Here is a 5,547-nt window from a genome sequence, read left to right as displayed (position 1 = left end):
TATATATATATATATATATGTCTATGTGCATATGTTTATGTTAAAGTCTTCTGTTTTATGTTTAAAGGGAATAGAGTCTAATAACAATTTATTCAAATGTAAGGTAAACTTTAAATATTAGTGTATAAATATATTTTAATGTTTTTTTTTTTCTCTTAGGTGAGGAAAGGGCATACATTTTATCATGTTAGTATGGCTTGAGGGATTTTTATTTGACAAATTGTTTTGACAGCTCACAACCCATTTTATATTAAAATGTACAAAATAAATTAGGTTTGGCAAATTGTTTTTACAGTTAAACACCATTCCCATCATTCTGTGAAGAAAACATGAATGTGTAGTATGCAGATTGTGTTGCTTGTCCAAGAATACAACATAATTGAGACATTAGTAAGATTTGAACTCATAACTACGTTGTACTCATAACTTTTTTTATTTTGTGGAATTTTCAGAAATTTTTTGGGAATTTGCATGTTACATACAGGAATTCATATGATTAGGAGGGAAACATTCTTTTTAAAAAATTTTTGAATTAAAAAAAAATTTTTTTAATTTTTCGAATTTTTAAAAATCAGCGTTTAAAATACAGACAGTCCGAGTTTTTTGCTTAAATTTCAGCAAAATACTATTAAATCTGTTTATGGAGAGAAAGATATTGAAAAACATTGATAAATCAGAGTGACAGAAAAAATGAGGAGGGTATCAGGTGGTTGTGAGATGTGTTAAAAATAACAGCTAAATAGCCCTTAAATCACACACACAAAATATTTTGGTTTTTGCATAATCATATGAATTCCTATGTGTAGAAAGCAAATTCAGAAAAATTTTCTGAAAATTCCAAAAAAAGGACAAAAAAAGTTACGAGGGATTATATGGGATGTTTAATCCAGAATTCCGTCCAAGATCTTATTTTCACCTTCATTGTATTTGTAATTTAACATTTTGTTATATTCTTGTTAATTTTACTGTCTGCTACTTTTTTTAGGGACACCAAATCTTAAATTATACAAAAAAAAAACGTCTTATTCTCTTCCAAACTGAAATATTACCATTAGATTTTAACATCATGTAACATTATTTTAAAACATCAAGCTGTTCATTTCAAGAGATGTTCTTATTGAAAAGAGAATAATGTGCCTTTCACAGTCAAATTCTTTGATCATATCCAAAATAAAACAGGCTGATTGAGATATACTTGTGGTACTTGCATTTTATTTGGTATTTTATACTATTTTTCAATGGATTAGTTTATTAGCCTCTATGTATTTAGGGGATTTTTTCCCCTTAACTCAATGCTCTTTAACTTTCACAGATTACTATGTAAAATTTAATACTTATTTATTCACAATATTTTTAATTAATCATTCATTATCTCATGGTTTCAAGATTTCAATGATATAATTGTTTATTCATAAAATATTTTAGTGTAGGTGAAAGAGGCCAGTTTGGACATAAAACAAGTAGAATATTTGCACCGATAAGCCTGGTTACCCTTTTGTTACCATATTCCTGTTGAAACATACTGTTTTTGTTTCAGTTAATTTGATAATAAAGAAAAATTTGGTAAAATAACTTTATCATTACAAAGCTGATGTTTGAAAAATAAATTTGCATTAATGATTTGTTGGAACGTGGTATTTCATTGTGCCACCATAATATACTATAATGTATATTAAATGTTTTTATAAGTAGGCGTAGGAGTGGCTGTGTGGTAAGTAGCTTGCTTACGAAGCACATGGTAGATAGATTGAAAAAATGCATATACTTGTGTATATGCGGAGTAGTTAAGAAGTTCGTTTTTCAAATCATGATGTCTAGGATTCAATCTTTACTTCATAACAACTTGAATGTTTTTTACCATAGCCGCCATAGGATCGCCCGAAGTCCATCGAATGGACTGTACCTGCAATTTAAATATCCCACCTTGTCACACAGTGTTACATTGTGTCGCACTGATTGTGTCTGAAGATTGCAGTACGGGTACACGTGTCTGGAAGATTGCTCAGTCACCGACACTAATGAAATGATTTTTATGGTTCCGGGTTCAGTTCCACTGTGTGGCACCTTGCGCAGGTGTCTTCTACTATAGCCTTGGATCGACCAAAGCCTTGTGAGTGGATTTGGTAGACAGAAACTGAAAGAAGTCCGTCGTATATATATATATATATATATATATATATGTATGTGCGTCTGTGTTTGTTCCCCCACCATTGTTTGACAACTGATGTTGGTGTGTTTATGTCCCCGTAACTTAGCAGTTCAGCAAAAAGAGACCGAAAGAATAAGTACTAGGCTTACAAAGAATAGGTTAGGTCCTGGGGTCGATTTGCTCGACTAAAGGCGGTGCTCCAGCATGGCCACAGTCAAATGACTGAAACAAGTAAAAGAGTAAGTCAATACTGTGTTCCACTGTGTTAGCAATTCACTTTACATCACTTGTTAAGGTTTTCTCTACAGATATTCTTTAGAAATTACGGTTGCATGACAAAACACGGCATCCCTGCAAGTCATTAATATTTATGTACCAGCTTCCAGGAATGTGTTTTAATATGTAAATTGGCATATCCAATTATGTTAGACCACTATATTTAATGGCTATTTAAGCAATGAGTTCATGGATAATTAATGTGTTGAATGGGGTCTGATGAAGGATCAAAATCTCATGAGATATATATCATGTGCACCCATTACCCATTTTTTTCATCTTCAATCTCATTCATCATCATCATCATTTAACGTCCGCTTTCCATGCTAGCATGGGTTGGACGATTTGACTGAGGACTGGTGAAACCAGATGGCTACACCAGGCTCCAATCTGATCTGGCAGTTTCTACAGCTGGATGCCCTTCCTAACGCCAACCACTCAGAGAGTGTAGTGGGTGCTTTTTACGTGCTACCTGCACGAAGGCCAGTCAGGCGGTACTGGCAATGGCCATGCTTAAAATGGTGTATTTTATGTGCCACCCGCACAAGAGCCACTCCAGGGGCACTGGCAACGATCTCGCTCGAAAGTCCATTACACATGCCACGGGCACAAGTGCCAGAAAGGCCACGCTGGGCCGATTTCGCTTTCACTTGCCCCAATAAGTCTTCGCAAGCTGAGTTTCGTGTCCAATGAAGGAGACGACATTGGCATGGGTGCCAGTTGTCGAATTTAGTTCGGTTTCGATTTCACTTGCCTCAACAGGTCTTTGCAAATCTGACATCCCAGATATGAAATGTCATAACAAAAATAAGTGCTAGCTATAATTTCTATGGAATATCTGTGGAGATAACCTAAAATTAACATGAAATTTTGCTGGAAGGTTTTAATTTAGATTACTTTAAAACAAGGAGTTTATATCATAGAATCAGGTGTAGCCTCAGGTGGGTTAATATCAAAAGAGTTAAGCACTAAAGAGCTAAAGAAACATTAAATTCTTGCTAAAATAAATTCAGTTGCTTAAGAAAGAAATGAAAGAAATTTATTTGCTATCTTCATTTCTATTAAAATCATAAATCCAGTAACAAAACATCTGATGAGGATTCAATGTCATTCTCTCTATCTCTCTCTATTTTTTTTTTTGTCTATAATAATTATTGAGTCTTTTACAGTTTTAGACTCATTAGTTCTGTTTATATTTGGTAAGTGACTTGATCAGAAATCATGGGTTGAAACTGAGACCATTCATCATGGAAGAGTCATTAACCTTTTAGCATTTTAACTGGCCATATCCAGCCAAATTATTTTACCTGTTTTATGTTCAAGCTGGCCAGATCTGACCTCACACCTACCCCACAATGTCGTTCTATGAATATACTGTCACATAATTGAAATCTCAAAGCTACAAGATAATGCATGATTAATTCAAAACAATGTGAATAAATAAGAATTACATTTGACTGAATAATTTGAATGTTAAAGGGTTAAAGTGATTTGAAACCATACAAAATCTGTTAGATTCATTTGTATTCATGCTTATTAACAAATAAGCAAAAGTGAAAACAAAAAGAGGTGCAATTATGGCTGTGTGGTTAAGAAGTTTGCTTCTCAACCATGTGGTTTCAGTTTCAGTCCTACTGTGTGGCACTTTGGACAAATGTCTTCTGATATAGCCCCAAACTAAACAGTGCCATGTAAGTGTATTTGGTAACCATGAAGAAAATATTATGGAGGTGCATGGCTTAGTGGTTAGGGTGTTGGGCTCATGATTGTGATCTCGATTCCTGGACTTGGCGATGTGCTGTGTTCTTGAGCAAGACTCTTCATTTCACGTAGATCCAGTCTGCTCAGCTGGCAAAAATGAGTAATCTTGTGGCAGACCAGCATCCCATCCAGAGAAGGAATATATGCACTGTGGAAATCAGGAAACCAGCCCTATGAGTTTATATGACCCAGGAAGGAAGAAAATATTGTATTTCATGACATACAAATCAACTTAGTATATCGTGTAAACATGTTGTGTAAGCAGTGAAGCATCATCACTAGCTTTCCAAGTCTTGCTGCATTTCGCATAGAATTTAGGGTTCTCTAAAGTCATCTTGGTGTATAATTTTGGGATGTAAATGTTAGTTTGAAAAATTTGACTTATTCCCAGAAAATTTGGTACTTGCATATTACATGGCACCACTTACTGATTATGGTAACGTGATACTGGAATACAAACAACTGGGGTGTTATGCTTCCCCTGTCTACTTCCAAACTTTGCAACTTTGGTTTTCATAGAAAATTATATCAGAAAATTGAGCTATTACTCAACATGCTGTTCCTGCTTTTCATTGGCTCAAGTCAACTGCTTGTGACTGTACCTGTCATTAAAAACAGGCTTGGTACTGCAAGTTCTTGAAGCCATCTGCATGTGATGGCCCTCTCAAAGCTGCAATTGTCCTTCTTAGTATAACATGTTTTTCTTCAACACTTTGCTTGTTCTTATGAATATACAGAAAGATGCTTTGACTCAGAAACCTGAGATCAGCTAGCTATTTCAGTGATCACCTGTATTTCTCTCTCTTTGTGAACTGTCTCAATGATGATTCCTTACACAACTGAATATATCAAAACTCTAAAGTGGTAAGCAGGCAGACTTGTTAGCATGCCAGGCAAAATGCCATTAAGCATTTTGCCTGTCTTTACCTTTTGTCTTCAAATTCCACCAATTTCACTTTTCATCTTTTTGGAGTTAATAAAATAAAGTACCAGTTGAACACTGGGGTTGATGTAATCAATTTAATCTCTCCCCTGAAGTTGCTGGCCTTGTGCCAAAATTTGAAATCGATATATCAAGACTATTGCTCTTGATTGCATGACCAATGTTTCCTAGAGAAAAAAAAAAAACATATAAAAGCATTGGGTACATGAGAAATACTCAAATGTGCTCAAGCAATAATTCTGTAATATTTTGAGGTAACCAGAATTCATGTATCTGTCTGCATTCTTAAACTTGCTAGTCTACTGGAATCATTTTACAAGTCAGTGAGATTGTTTACAGAATAAATTGAAACTCTACAGCCATATATATTGCACATAAGGATAGTAGCTATTGTGAATATTTTTTTTTTCCTTTAATA

At 34.4% G+C, this 5,547-nt stretch overlaps 1 protein-coding gene across 2 annotated transcripts in view; it reads left to right on the top strand.

Moving 5' to 3' along the window:
* LOC106872328 (ras-related protein Rab-35) overlaps positions 1–5,547 on the top strand; it is an 89,708-nt gene that overhangs the window by 72,507 nt on the left and 11,654 nt on the right. The window lies entirely within an intron of this gene.

The sequence above is a fragment of the Octopus bimaculoides genome, chromosome 16 (genome assembly GCF_001194135.2).
Source record: "Octopus bimaculoides isolate UCB-OBI-ISO-001 chromosome 16, ASM119413v2, whole genome shotgun sequence".
Lineage (NCBI taxonomy): Eukaryota > Metazoa > Mollusca > Cephalopoda > Octopoda > Octopodidae > Octopus > Octopus bimaculoides.
Note: the sequence above shows the minus strand (reverse complement) of the source record. Positions and strands in the feature narration are given on the sequence as shown.